The sequence below is a fragment of the Brachyhypopomus gauderio genome, chromosome 1 (assembly GCF_052324685.1).
Source record: "Brachyhypopomus gauderio isolate BG-103 chromosome 1, BGAUD_0.2, whole genome shotgun sequence".
In the NCBI taxonomy this organism is placed as follows: Eukaryota; Metazoa; Chordata; class Actinopteri; order Gymnotiformes; family Hypopomidae; genus Brachyhypopomus; species Brachyhypopomus gauderio.
Genome location: NC_135211.1, coordinates 7,067,184 through 7,082,678, shown reverse-complemented (window position 1 = coordinate 7,082,678; position 15,495 = coordinate 7,067,184). Strand labels below are relative to the sequence as shown.

Sequence of the window (15,495 nt, the reverse complement as noted above, 5' to 3'; positions counted from 1 at the left end):
CATTACTGCACCGCCAGACTCACTTTTAAGTGCCAAATGGAATTTCCCTGAATCACGACAAACTGGATTCAAAGGCTTACACGTTCTGACCCATTTCTTCCAATCTTCTCACACGGACGTAAACTATTTATGCCACCTCGTTTAAATACCCCTTTCACTCCCTAGTTTAGCCAACTAACTAAATACAACCGACTGAATTTGCTTATCTCTAACAAATAAAAACAAACATCTCAGTTGTGGCTGCTAAATGTGAATCAGCATTAAAATAATTAATAGAATCAATAGGAAAATAGGAAGAGTTAAAGAGAGCAGGTGCCCTTAAACAGACATAAATCACACTTGTATTAAGTTGTCTGCCAGTCAGACATTTTCACTGTCTCTAGAAATATATAGTATTACTGATTGTGTATAGTATTACTGAGTTTATAGCATCGTTGTGCTTGGGGTATTACTGATTGTGTAGAGTTTATAGCATCGTTGGGCAGGCTGTACTGTTGATTGTGCAGGGTGTATTATTGATTATGGAGGGTGTATTGTTGATTGTGCAGGGTATATTATTGATTGTGTTAAATAGCTTTCCTGTTCAGTAGCTCCTACTTAACCTTATACTGCAGATTCGCACACCCGGTGGCCATTTTTAACATTTTTGACATAGTTCACATTAAAACTAGATATCTCAAGTTGTACATATAGGAAAATTATCATTCATGGCTCAAACTGAAGTAGGCAGTTGGGGGAACATATTAATACACTTCAGTATCATATTCACATAATTTGGTTTATTTTAGAGCCTCTATTGCAGATGCTAATATGCCAGGAATGTCACAAATGCTGACTTGAACTTGAACATGACTGGAATGTATATTCACATAGTTATTCAAATTAGGTATCAGAAATTACAATAAATTTCGCTAGGGTCTTTTCTAACAACACAGAAAAAATGGAGCAAATCCATGCAAGCATTGAAAAGTTATTCAGCTTTATCCAAGGTATGTCAAGTGCACCACACCCATGTCTAAATATGCCACACCCAACACACACCATTAGCCAACTAAGCTAACATGCCAACAAATTCCTTACACGAAACCGAGGAGCTACGACAAACAACAATGCTGCACATATTACAGCAAGACCAGAAAATTCCAATGACTAAATTTCATGTCCAAATATGAACGTTATGATATCATATTTATGTCCAATATAGTCCGACAGCATAAGCTAGGTTACCGTAGCCAACTCCGGTAGCATCCGACACGATACAGAGTGCTGCAGCACTCAAACGCTCTAAAACTGTTTATAATCTAACGCTTAGTTAATGTTTAGTATTAGAATATATATTTTGTACAATATCGCTTATGAAAAATTATCCATTGTTACTCACAGTACGTAGAATCGCGTCGTAGCCGGTGTACCGTCTTACTTCCGGGTTGGCGAAAATTCCGAAAATTGCTCATATATTCCACACAAAGTAATCCGTTTATGTTCAAAAGTATCCACAATCCGCATAAAAACGAACAAAATAATCCATGGCTGCTTCAGTTTCGCCGAACAGTGTGTTCTGGGGAGCTTAGCTTAGGTTAGCAAAGGGTTAGCTTATGTTGCTATGCTAGCGGCCGAAATTGGAAATGAAGCGCCAGTTTCCGAGGGCTCAATTTAAAAATATACTTGACCAATCATGTCATATGAGGGCTGGCTAGCTTCGGAAGGATGTACACTATTGGTTAGAACAGCTTTCAATCACTTCTGAGGCGCCAGCTTGTCTCTGTGGGCTTATTGGTTCACCCTCCCCCCCTCCCCTTCGCACCTCGCCGTGGGAGAGGTTGTAAAACCTGTCACTCAAAGTCACTACCCCACTTTAGACCAATAAAAACCACTCAAATCAAAGCAGAACCGCTGCAGCTTTGTAATGAGGGGTCAAATCAGCGTTAAGAATGCTTCTGTGACGCTTAGGGGGCAGATTTGTCGGAGTGTCTCATTCAGGAAGCGGATTTTGGAAAATTTTGCAGTGAGGTGAGCAAGCTTTTTAAGGTACTTAACCACAACGGATCTACGCTGTTAAGGTCTTAAATTAAAGCCTTATTAGTAAACGATTTTTAGGTGACAAAACATTAAGACATTTCACAACATAAATATGTTTTGTAAACGGATATGTCGGGAGACCCCCCCGCGGGGTGCACTTTTGTGGTCAACTTCAAAGCCGGATATCTCGCGATCGGCTGCACGTAGACGGCTGAAACTCGGTAGGCATGTAGATGGGATAGGAAATTTTGATTTAAGCGCTTTTGTTCGGAGATTCATTAATGTTTAATATGTTTTATATCGCCGTAAAGGAGCTGGGCCCGCCGGCGGGCCCACTAGGGGGCGCTTCTGCATAATAGGGCTTTTGTTCCTGGATTATGTAAAATAATATTTTAGTCCAGATTTGCTGGAGGAATTCTCAAACCAAGGATCGTACTATCTTTATGCGTGAATGCAGAAGTGTTTGTAATGGTATGATTGAGTGTGGTGGTGTTGAACTGGCACATTGTGAGAGCGTGTTGACAGGCTCAAAGCGTTTGAGATGATGACACCCAAACATTATTCAGCCAAACAGACATGATCTTTACAATTGCTTTGGGAAATTAAGGAAATAACTGAGGCTATGATCAAATTATAATAACATACCTGCCCATCATATTCTGATAGCCTCTTTGATGCCACATTGTTAGAGTTTCTAGGTACAATGCAATTTAAATTCAATTATGCTACAACAACGCTGTTATGTAACTGCTATAGAAATGCAGTTCTGCTGATGTCTGAGCTCACGTTCTTCATTTTACCACCAGCGCTTTTTCACTATGAAGTTTTCCTGCACAGCGTTTCAACAAATGATAGTCACGGTGAGACTCCCAACAGCTCTCCTGGGAGAGTGGTGCGTACAGCCTGTAGAGAACAGCCTTCTCTCTACACCGTCAACAGCCAAGTGGCTACAAGTAGGCACACTTGTTCTAGGACTTCTACTCCATAATGGATTCTGCTCTTTGATCCGCAAGAAGACCCCCGGCGTCCTTGCGTGTGACGGAGGGAAGCGTGGTGCTCGTCTCCAGGTGATTCATCAAAACGGAACGCAGGGAGGGGCGCTGTACTTCAGGCCAGGGTTCTGGGACCAAGAGCACAATGTTGGGGGGTGGGGGGGGACGGAAACGAAGACCTGGCAGCCTGGGGGAAGATGAGATTGGGAGGGTGAGGGTAGAGCTCAGTGGGCTTGGAGAAAAGCTCTGGGGGGGGGGGGGGGGGGGTGTCTTGGAGGGGGACTTGGTGGCTTTGGACAGAGGCTGGGTGATTGGGGGCAGAGACCGTATGACTGGGGTCAGAGATGGGGGCATTACTCATGGTGCCTCTCTCATTAAGGCTGACCCGCAGTGTTCTGGGGACCAGGTCCGGCCAGCGTTGGCAGCACCGATCCTTGTGAACTACAACACCCAGCGATGTGGATCAGTCACTCTCTCTGCTCCTCCAGTCTGTGTAACAACCCTGTAGAGAGAGCCACCCCAAAACCCCTCACCCTTTACTTTTCTTTGTTCTTTGCTTTTGTTTCTTTCATTCGAATGTGTCTAGTTTAGGGATTTGGACCCATAGTACTGTTAACCTTGTAAATCCTGTAAAGCGCTTTGTGACAACATGTGTTGTGAAAAGCGCTATATAAATATATTTGATTTGATTTGATTTAGTTCTTGATGCATTTAGACATAATTGTTAAATCTGTCATATGTATATTGTCAGTTAAGATGCTTTAATATTTTTATATTTATTCAAATACAACTTGTGTATGACTAGATAAAGCTCGGAAAAGGAGGTTAAAGTTTTAGTTAAGCAATACAAGCATGCTGTTTAGTTCATGCATGCAATTATAAGGTACACTTGATTTGGTGTTATGAAAATAAATGCATAACTGATTCATCATGTTGTTCAGAGTAATAAGAATGAGGTAATAACATTTACAAAACCAAGCATGTAATTCTGCCCTTTATTATTAAATTCAACTGACAATAATAACAAGAGTTAAAAAAAAATAAAAATAAATAAACATTGCAGAATATCTGAAAGACTGTAACAGAATAATGGTTTAGATTAATAAAGTGATAATAGTGAAGTGGTTGTGTGTGTACGTTTGTGTTTATGTGTAATTCTGCATATATTCAGTTCTTCACAATATAGAGTGCTGCTACACTACCTTACTGCTGCCAATGTGCAGATTATTACTACATGCTATATGTAGATACTGCTGCCTCATTCTAGATTAGTGTTGCCACAGTGTAGATTGTGCAGATTAGTGATGCCAGTCTATAGATTAGTGCTGGGATAGATTAGTGATACCACTAACCTACACTACAGAAAAAAAAGAAAAGAAACATAAATCAAAGCTCCATTGATTCAATCAGCCAGAGAATAATGGCAGTTTTCACAAACACAAAGTAAAATGCCAAATCTTCCTTCACAAAGATTAAGACACTATATTGCACCACACTGTTTTAGTGCTGGTTTACTATAGACAGTGCAGAATAGTGCCGATACCCAAGTGCTCCCACATTGCAGTGCTGACACATTGTAGATTGGTGATGCCATTATAGATTAGAGCTGCCACACTGTATCTTAGTACCACCACGGTGCTGCCACACTGTAGATTAGTGCTGTCATCTGTAGATTAGTGCTGTCATCTGTAGATAGTGCTGCCTCGCTGAAGACAAGTGCCTCCTCATTGTAGATTAATGCTGCCTCTGTCTTGTTAAGTGATTCCACAGTTGATTAGAGCTGCAATCTGTAGATAGTGCTGCCCCCCTTTATATTAACGCTGCCACACTGCATATCAGTGCTCCCAAATTATGGAGCTTCAGCTACTTTAATAGATGTGCCGATTTCTTAATAAAGCACTGTTTTTTATTTCATTCAATCATATACATTTCTGATTTGGTGTAATTGCAATGCACTGCTGATATTTTGCCTTTTCCAGAAAGTTTCCAGAAATATCCAGAATTCTTTGTCAGCCAGCAGGTATCTAAAGGTAGACTTCTCAGTGGTTATGTGCTACGCTTAAGTGCTGCTCAGATTTGTGTTAGTTACATTGGTCTTATAGTCTTTCAAAAGTTCATGTGTGTTAGTGAGGGGTTCTTGAGTCTTAATGAAGGTGTTATGTGTTTTACTTAGGAGTTCGAATATCAGTGAGGAGCTTCTGTGTGTCAGCTAGGTGTTGGTGAGTTAGCGAGGAGTGTGAGGAGTGTGAAAACAAATCCATAGAACTGTGGTTGAAGGAGACCTGTTGTCATACTTGAATGAGAATCTCCATGTACGGTCTCATTTTTCCTTTCAGTTAGTTTCTTGAGCAGAAGAGTTCTCACTTCACAGCCACGAGGAAACAAGTCAGTCGCTAATTAAAACAATCTATCCAAGTTCCTAGTGGAATCTCTTCAACAAATATGTGTGGATACTCTCTCCTGAGTGAGGAAATTAGTGTTTTGTTTTTTGTGTTTTTTTTTTATGCCATAATGGTTTCCTCATTGAAATTTTTATGCCTACACTTCCCCTCTGGACCGTTGAATTGTAGAATAATCCTTTGTGCCAAATCAGTGAAGCATAAAAAAAATAAGCTTTTATTCTGGACAATACATTTAACATCAGTAAAATTTATGGCATTGCTACACTCCTTTACAGTATTGATAAAGCAGGAATACAGCAGGATTGCCAAAGCAGGATTACAGTATGAAACAATATGAACAAACCTTTGTGATATTAAGGAAATTAACAATATTAAGCAAATGAACAATTAATGAACATACAAATTAGCATGAAAGAATATGTTAAGTTGTGATTGGGTGGGCGACCCACTGTCCCTTGTGTGGTGACATGCAGATCTTTAGTGCTGCTAAGTGCTCTTTCTTGTCTTGTCTAAAACTAATACGATGGACAGTTTGTCAGTATTAGATACTTAAAGTCGGCTTGCATCGTCTCCAATTTTGTAAAGTGAATTTGGCCAAATATTTCAAATGTAGTCATTGTTGTACTGCTAACAGAGACTATGTGATCTGCGTGGCCATGATTTCTTATATAGGCCAGTCTGCACGACCGGGCAGTGTTCACTGAGTCTGTACTTTGTAAGCGTGGTTCTGTGTTTAATATCAGTATTATCTATCTCTCTGTCTGTTTCATTCTCTCTCCCCCTCTCTCAATGCCTCACTGACTAATTTTTCTGTAATACTTTATTGCCATGACTGTGATAATAATTGCCAAATCAAAAGTATATAGACGATATGTAAAAAGAAATGGAAAACAAACAAATGTACTGTATATCAAAAATGTGTCTTGTCTTCTATTTTCATTAAAGCACATTGCTTATGCAGTCTGTGCTGTCAGGCATCCAGATGTGTTGATATCTGCCCCTTTCCACTTCCAGGCTGTGGTCAATAAATCTATATTTAGGGTATTTTCTTGTACATTTTTAATGTTTATATAATGTGCCAGGGTAGTGATCTAATTTGTTTTGCTTATTTTTTCATTATCATCATATGTGATTGGTAGTATTTTTCCAGTCTGTGTTTATTATTATTATTATTATTATTATTATTATTATTTGGGCAACATGGTTGCTTGCTGGTTAGCATGTTTGCCTCTCAGCACTGGGGTTTTGGGTTCAAGTCTCTATCTGAGTGGAGTTTCCATGTTCTCCCCGTGTCTTTGTGGGTTTCCTTTAGGGCCTCTGGTTTCTTCCCACAGTCTAAAAACATGGAGGTTAGGTAAAATTCTCCTTGAGTGTGTCACTATGTGTCTTTTCATGTTCAATAAAAGCAGTTGTCTGAGTGTCTGTGCATGAATGTGTTTGTGTGCCCAGTGGTGCATGGTGCTCTGTCACTAGGGTGAATGTGTGTGTGTTTGTATGTCCAGTGGTGGATGGTGCTCTGTCACTAGGGTGAATGTGTGTGTGTTTGTATGTCCAGTGGTGGATGGTGCTCTGTCACTAGGGTGAATGTGTGTGTGTTTGTATGCCCAGTGGTGGATGGTGCTCTGTCACTAGGGTGAATGTGTGTGTGTTTGTATGTCCAGTGGTGGATGGTGCTCTGTCACTAGGGTGAATGTGTGTGTGTTTGTATGTCCAGTGGTGGATGGTGCTCTGTCACTAGGGTGAATGTGTGTGTGTTTGTATGTCCAGTGGTGGATGGTGCTCTGTCACTAGGGTGAATGTGTGTGTGTTTGTATGTCCAGTGGTGGATGGTGCTCTGTCACTAGGGTGAATGTGTGTGTGTTTGTATGTCCAGTGGTGGATGGTGCTCTGTCACTAGGGTGAATGTGTGTGTGTTTGTGTGTCCAGTGGTGGATGGTGCTCTGTCACTAGGGTGAATGTGTGTGTGTTTGTGTGTCCAGTGGTGGATGGTGCTCTGTCACTAGGGTGAATGTGTGTGTGTTTGTTTGCCCAGTGGTGGATGGTGCTCTGTCACTAGGGTGAATGTGTGTGTGTTTGTTTGCCCAGTGGTGGATGGTGCTCTGTCACTAGGGTGAATGTGTGTGTGTTTGTGTGTCCAGTGGTGGATGGTGCTCTGTCACTAGGGTGAATGTGTGTGTGTTTGTATGTCCAGTGGTGGATGGTGCTCTGTCACTAGGGTGAATGTGTGTGTGTTTGTATGTCCAGTGGTGGATGGTGCTCTGTCACTAGGGTGAATGTGTGTGTGTTTGTATGTCCAGTGGTGGATGGTGCTCTGTCACTAGGGTGAATGTGTGTGTGTTTGTATGTCCAGTGGTGGATGGTGCTCTGTCACTAGGGTGAATGTGTGTGTGTTTGTGTGTCCAGTGGTGGATGGTGCTCTGTCACTAGGGTGAATGTGTGTGTGTTTGTGTGTCCAGTGGTGGATGGTGCTCTGTCACTAGGGTGAATGTGTGTGTGTTTGTGTGTCCAGTGGTGGATGGTGCTCTGTCACTAGGGTGAATGTGTGTGTGTTTGTTTGCCCAGTGGTGGATGGTGCTCTGTCACTAGGGTGAATGTGTGTGTGTTTGTGTGTCCAGTGGTGGATGGTGCTCTGTCACTAGGGTGAATGTGTGTGTGTTTGTATGTCCAGTGGTGGATGGTGCTCTGTCACTAGGGTGAATGTGTGTGTGTTTGTTTGCCCAGTGGTGGATGGTGCTCTGTCACTAGGGTGAATGTGTGTGTGTTTGTATGTCCAGTGGTGGATGGTGCTCTGTCACTAGGGTGAATGTGTGTGTGTTTGTTTGTCCAGTGGTGGATGGTGCTCTGTCACTAGGGTGAATGTGTGTGTGTGTGTTTGTGTGCCCAGTGGTGGATGGTGCTCTGTCACTAGGGTGAATGTGTGTGTGTTTGTATGTCCAGTTGTGGATGGTGCTCTGTCACTAGGGTGAATGTGTGTGTGTTTGTATGTCCAGTGGTGGATGGTGCTCTGTCACTAGGGTGAATGTGTGTGTGTTTGTATGTCCAGTAGTGGATGGTGCTCTGTCACTAGGGTCTGTCCTCTCTCCCCTTCCTGCACCCCATTCAGTCCCCCAGGGGGTGTGGATCCCAGTAGAGAGTACGCTGTGTGTGATTGGCTGCCACTTCTCACTTCTGTGTGTGATTGGTAGTGTAAGACTTATACCTGTGTTAAAATTGTAAAGTGACCTTGGGTATCTTGAAAGGTGCTATAAAAATTGAGCATTTATTATTATTATTATTATTATTATTATTATTATTATTATTATTATTATTATTATTATTATTATATTCCTTCCTTTCTAAAGTAGGAACAAGAATGTAGATGTCCAGTGCCCAGTGTTCAGTGAGCCAGACAGTAAGCAGGGAGGGGTGTGATTATGGGGGGGGTTGGCCAGAAGAGCTTTGTATTTAGTTAAATGTGATTTGTCTTGAGTAATTGATTGAAATAAACTCTATTGGGCTTTTATGGCAGTTTTATTCAGATCTAGATTTCAGACCAATGCAGTCTCTCTCTCTTTCTCTGTCTCTCTTTCTCTCTGTGTCTCTCTGTCTCTGGAGCTCCTGTACAGCATGCCAGAGATGCAGCTGCTGATAATCTTAAATAGAATAATTCAGCAAGTGCAGAGATGTTTCTCTGCAGTGACTCACGGGAGCAGTGGGCTGAGGTCCACATGCCTGCTTGTGTGTGTGTGTGTGTGTGTGTGTGTGTGTGTGTGTGTGTGTGTGTGTGTGTGTGTGTGTGTGTGTGTGTGTGCATGAGCATACGCACATGTCCAAGCGCGAGTCCAAGCCTGTGGAGGGAGGGGGTGTGGTTGCAGGTGTGGGTGCATATTTTTGATTATGCTTGTGGTGGACCAGGGCTCTCATGTGTGTGTGTGTGTGTGTGTGTGTGTGTGTGTGTGTGTGTGTGTGTGTGTATGTGTGCTCACAGTAGTCTAGGGTTTTGGGCCAGGGTTCCCTGGCTGCATGGACCAGGGTTCTCTCGCCTGCATGTGTGTGTGTGTGTGTGTGTGTGTGTGTGTGTGTGTGTGTGTGTGTGAGTTTCTCTGTGTGACTGTGTGTGTGTGTGTGCTTCTTGATGTGTGAGGAGTGAGCAATCACTGCAGTTTCTTGCAAATAGAAATGTTAATAACTCGCAAAGGTGGTGGGAATATCAATTTATCACCATGCTTCCAAGAGAGGAGAGGAAGAGAGTCAAGGAGGTACAGAGAGAGGGAGGGAGAGAGAGAGAGAAGGGAAGGAAAGAAGGAGAGAATAGAAGGGAGGGTAAGGCAGGAAAGGGGATGGCTCATGTGTATGGGGAAGAAGAGGAAGATAGAAAGCAAAGGAGAGGAAAGAGGACATAAACTATACAGCATATTCTATAGCTTACATTTCTCTCTATCTTTGTCTTTGTCGTGCTCTCTCTCTCTAGCAGATGCTGCAGCCGGATAATTGAATCTAGATGAATTCAATGGGAAGAAGTAAAAACTATGAAGGGGGAGGGGGGGCGATGTCGAGACACAGCAGAGATGGGGACCAGGGTAGAACAGCACAGGCACACAAAGCATTGTGGGAATTTCCTTGTGCTGAAGCCAGACAGGGACTGCAGAAGCTTCTCGCTGAAGAATTAAGATCTGTAGATGCTTTGTCTGTAGCTCCCACAGACTGTAACTTGTATAGGGGGTTTTCAATTATGCAGGCACATAACGCAACAGAGCTGAGGGGTATGGAAATGAATTCATATCAGCCTGTTTGTGTGAAAACAAAGCTATTATGAAATACTGAATGTTAAAATCTGTTTTCTTTCTTTTGTTCGTTCTCTCCTCTCAAAACTTTCTCTCTGGACGTAAGTGGACTCCAGCTAACCAGGTTTTCCAAGCTCTTGTAAATCCTTGTCTGACAGGACCTACAGATCTGCTGAGCTTTGGAACTAATTTAGACCTAATCAGGTTATTTTCTTTTGAAACCAGTCACTTGCCCCTTTTCACATTTTTGCTCTGTGCCAACTGATCAGTTCTGAGTGTCTGAGCTGTCTTTGATTGGCTAATATGATCTTTTAAGTGTCTGAGCTGTCTTTGATTGGCTAATATCACAGTATATGAATTCAGCATTCACAAAATCCAACATTACAGTCATTTACTTCAACTTTAAATATACATGGAACTCCATTCAATAACAAGAGAGTTAACCTTGTGTTTGAAACTGCACATTATCACAAGTAGCATAGATGTACAGGATAATCTTTTATTTTCTGTAAAGCACTTTTCAAAATGTTTACATACTAAAGATAATCTTTAAAAACTATTCTGACATACGAGAGATAATATTTAAAAAATAAAATAAAATTCAAAGTACTGTGAAGTGTAATCATTCCTGGGTCACCTAGCTCATAGTTTTACTTAAGACCTTAAGCACTAAAACTCAATCTAAGTCTCTACAGTTACCAAGATCGGTTTCCTTGGAAACAACGGAATGGTCTTGCATATTCAAATGCAACTCCAGCGTGAGCTCTAGCTAGCAGATCTGGAAATGTCATTTTGTCACATTTTGAATTTGATCATTTCACAAAGCCCTTAATCCTTGTTTATGCATTCCACGTTGCCGATCACCAGCTTCTGATGTCTGTTCGCAGTCTATCTGGCTCCTCTGTGCGTGAGATGACAGCGGCACTGGTGTTAGTGGTGGAATCAGCAGTAACGTGCTTATCTGTAGTCATGTGCTGTGGTCTCTGGTCAGACCTTATTTCCTAGTGTCAGAATGCTTTTCCTTGTGTGGTTGGAAATCACGTGGCCGGGGGGGGGGGGGGGGGGTGTTTGAGAGGGTCCCTGCATCACTTTGTCTGTAATCACCCCACAGGGGGGTGCAGGGGCCACTGAAGCAGTCTTAACCGCTCCGCCTGATGGTGATGTTTGCAGCCTTCCTGGGGGGGCTCCTAGTTAGGGCATGAGGGGCTGGTGGGGGGGGGGGTAGCTTAAGGTACTGAGGGGGAGGGGTTAGAGTGAGGTGCTAGAGGGGAGGGGTTAGAGTGAGGTGCTAGAGGGGAGGGGTTAGAGTGAGGTGCTAGAGGGGAGGGGTTAGAGTGAGGTGCTAGAGGGGAGGGGTTAGAGTGAGGTGCTAGAGGGGAGGGGTTAGAGTGAGGTGCTAGAGGGGAGGGGTTAGAGTGAGGTGCTAGAGGGGAGGGGTTAGAGTGAGGTGTTAGAGGGGAGGGGTTAGAGTGAGGTGCTAGAGGGGAGGGGTTAGAGTGAGGTGCTAGAGGGGAGGGGTTAGAGTGAGGTGCTAGAGGGGAGGGGTTAGAGTGAGGTGCTAGAGGGGAGGGGTTAGAGTGAGGTGTTAGAGGGGAGGGGTTAGAGTGAGGTGCTAGAGGGGAGGGGTTAGAGTGAGGTGCTAGAGGGGAGGGGTTAGAGTGAGGTGTTAGAGGGGAGGGGTTAGAGTGAGGTGTTAGAGGGGAGGGGTTAGAGTGAGGTGTTAGAGGGGAGGGGTTAGAGTGAGGTGCTAGAGGGGAGGGGTTAGAGTGAGGTGTTAGAGGGGAGGGGTTAGAGTGAGGTGTTAGAGGGGAGGGGTTAGCGTGAGGTGTTAGAGGGGAGGGGTTAGAGTGAGGTGCTAGAGGGGAGGGGTTAGAGTGAGGTGCTAGAGGGGAGGGGTTAGAGTGAGGTGCTAGAGGGGAGGGGTTAGAGTGAGGTGCTAGAGGGGAGGGGTTAGAGTGAGGTGTTAGAGGGGAGGGGTTAGAGTGAGGTGCTAGAGGGGAGGGGTTAGAGTGAGGTGTTAGAGGGGAGGGGTTAGAGTGAGGTGTTAGAGGGGAGGGGTTAGAGTGAGGTGCTAGAGGGGAGGGGTTAGAGTGAGGTGCTAGAGGGGAGGGGTTAGAGTGAGGTGCTAGAGGGGAGGGGTTAGAGTGAGGTGCTAGAGGGGAGGGGTTACAGTGAGGTGTTAGAGGGGAGCGGTTAGAGTGAGGTGTTAGAGGGGAGGGGTTAGAGTGAGGTGCTAGAGGGGAGGGGTTAGAGTGAGGTGTTAGAGGGGAGGGGTTAGAGTGAGGTGTTAGAGGGGAGGGGTTAGAGTGAGGTGTTAGAGGGGAGGGGTTAGAGTGAGGTGCTAGAGGGGAGGGGTTAGAGTGAGGTGCTAGAGGGGAGGGGTTAGAGTGAGGTGCTAGAGGGGAGGGGTTAGAGTGAGGTGTTAGAGGGGAGGGGTTAGAGTGAGGTGCTAGAGGGGAGGGGTTAGAGTGAGGTGTTAGAGGGGAGGGGTTAGAGTGAGGTGTTAGAGGGGAGGGGTTAGAGTGAGGTGCTAGAGGGGAGGGGTTAGAGTGAGGTGTTAGAGGGGAGGGGTTAGAGTGAGGTGCTAGAGGGGAGGGGTTAGAGTGAGGTGCTAGAGGGGAGGGGTTAGAGTGAGGTGCTAGAGGGGAGGGGTTAGAGTGAGGTGTTAGAGGGGAGGGGTTAGAGTGAGGTGCTAGAGGGGAGGGGTTAGAGTGAGGTGCTAGAGGGGAGGGGTTAGAGTGAGGTGTTAGAGGGGAGGGGTTAGAGTGAGGTGCTAGAGGGGAGGGGTTAGAGTGAGGTGTTAGAGGGGAGGGGTTAGAGTGAGGTGCTAGAGGGGAGGGGTTAGAGTGAGGTGCTAGAGGGGAGGGGTTAGAGTGAGGTGCTAGAGAGGAGGGGTTAGAGTGAGGTGCTAGAGGGGAGGGGTTAGAGTGAGGTGTTAGAGGGGAGGGGTTAGAGTGAGGTGCTAGAGGGGAGGGGTTAGAGTGAGGTGCTAGAGGGGAGGGGTTAGAGTGAAGTGCTAGAGGGGAGGGGTTAGAGTGAGGTGTTAGAGGGGAGGGGTTAGAGTGAGGTGCTAGAGAGGAGGGGTTAGAGTGAGGTGTTAGAGGGGAGGGGTTAGAGTGAGGTGCTAGAGGGGAGGGGTTAGAGTGAGGTGCTAGAGGGGAGGGGTTAGAGTGAGGTGTTAGAGGGGAGGGGTTAGAGTGAGGTGCTAGAGGGGAGGGGTTAGAGTGAGGTGTTAGAGGGGAGGGGTTAGAGTGAGGTGCTAGAGAGGAGGGGTTAGAGTGAGGTGTTAGAGGGGAGGGGTTAGAGTGAGGTGCTAGAGGGGAGGGGTTAGAGTGAGGTGTTAGAGGGGAGGGGTTAGAGTGAGGTGCTAGAGGGGAGGGGTTAGAGTGAGGTGTTAGAGGGGAGGGGTTAGAGTGAGGTGCTAGAGGGGAGGGGTTAGAGTGAGGTGCTAGAGGGGAGGGGTTAGAGTGAGGTGCTAGAGGGGAGGGGTTAGAGTGAGGTGCTAGAGAGGAGGGGTCGAGTCGTAGAGCTCATGTTCTGCACCTGTGCTGTTGTTCTTCTATACCAGTCAGTGCTGAAAAGGCAGCACCTCCGTCCTCGAGGACCACCGTGTCTAGAAGGGATTCCCCTCCATTTCCCAGGCCCGTTACCTTCCGCCCACCAGCTTCCACTGCCTCTACCCAGCAGGCCACACCATCCACTTGGAGTCCGACCCACACATGCTGTATGTGGCCCCAGGCATCTTGTTTAGATCTGTCTCCTTTGCCACCTTTGGAAGCATGAGTAAACCTGAAATGTCAAATCAGAGTAGTAGATTTGTTAAAGTGACAGACTCCCTTCTTCTCTGGCTCTCTCTCTCTCTCTCTCTCTGTCTCCCTCATCTCCTCTCTCACTGATAGATCTGTTTTGCTTTTTTGCTGACTATCAGGGTATTTAATTTTTGTGTTGGTGATTCATTAAATGCTCATTTATCGCTGCTAGGGCTTGACAAGGATTGGGGTTTGTTGCCATGTGATAATTTATCTGGAATAGAGATGTAGTCATGTATCTAAACAGCTGTCACTGTGACACTCTGGGAATCCCACTGTAATCTATAGGCATTTCCTTTCTCCCTCTCAACCATTAGAGAGCGCAAGAACTGAAAGACTAATTGGGAGTTATGTAGGCATACTATTTATGAAAACCACATTTAGTTTTCTGATACTGAATGGCACATACCATTGAGTACCTGCTCTGTCATATAATTACTACAGTGTGTAATTTACAAGTTCGGTCACTGCATGTTTCACAGGTAACAAAGGCACCTGTGAACGAATGTTTTAAACATGGTGTCATGGCCGTTACATTTTCCACCAACTCGTGATCTATATGGCAATACAACAGCTTCAAGAATGAATGAGATGCCCTAATGTTCTCTTAGCAGGTCCCAGAACAGATGACAGTAGACCTAAAAGCACAGGAGATGAACAGGGGGTGTTGGGAGAGGAAGCAGACTCAATGAAGCAGACTCAGTGAAGCAGACTCAATGAAGCAGACTCAGTGAAGCAGACTCAATGAAGCAGACTCATTGAAGCAGACTCAGTGAAGCAGACTCAGTGAAGCAGACTCAATGAAGCAGACTCAGTGAAGCAGACTCAAGAAAGCAGACTCAATGAAGCAGACTCAGTGAAGCAGACTCAATGAAGCAGACTCAGTGAAGCAGACTCAATGAAGCAGACTCAGTGAAGCAGACTCAGTGAAGCAGACTCAGTGAAGCAGACTCAAGAAAGCAGACTCAATGAAGCAGACTCAATGAAGCAGACTCAATGAAGCAGACTCAGTGAAGCAGACTCAATGAAGCAGACTCAGTGAAGCAGACTCAATGAAGCAGACTCAGTGAAGCAGACTCAATGAAGCAGACTCAATGAAGCAGACTCAGTGAAGCAGACTCAATGAAGCAGACTCAAGAAAGCAGACTCAATGAAGCAGACTCAATGAAGCAGACTCAATGAAGCAGACTCAGTGAAGCAGACTCAGTGAAGCAGACTCAATGAAGCAGACTCAGTGAAGCAGACTCAATGAAGCAGACTCAATGAAGCAGACTCAGTGAAGCAGACTCAATGAAGCAGACTCAAGAAAGCAGACTCAAGAAAGCAGACTCAATGAAGCAGACTCAATGAAGCAGACTCAGTGAAGCAGACTCAATGAAGCAGACTCAATGAAGCAGACTCAATGAAGCAGACTCAGTGAAGCAGACTCAATGAAGCAGACTCAATGAAGCCGACTCAAGGAAGTAGACTCAAGGGGAGTTAGGGAACTGTGAGTTAACATGCAGAGGGA

General features: G+C 44.9%; 1 protein-coding gene across 5 annotated transcripts in view; it reads left to right on the top strand.

Annotated features, from left to right (window-relative positions):
* The window catches only part of il1rapl1b (interleukin 1 receptor accessory protein-like 1b), a 310,446-nt gene that overhangs the window by 18,887 nt on the left and 276,064 nt on the right, over positions 1–15,495 (top strand). Inside the window, exon 1 of one of the 5 annotated variants that reach the window (XM_076972158.1) lies at positions 13,811–13,900. The exons of the other annotated variants lie outside the window; for them this stretch is intronic. The gene's annotated coding sequence lies outside the window, so the exon portion shown is untranslated. Of the gene's footprint in view, positions 1–13,810; positions 13,901–15,495 lie in introns of those variants that run through there. 5 annotated transcript variants of the gene reach the window in all.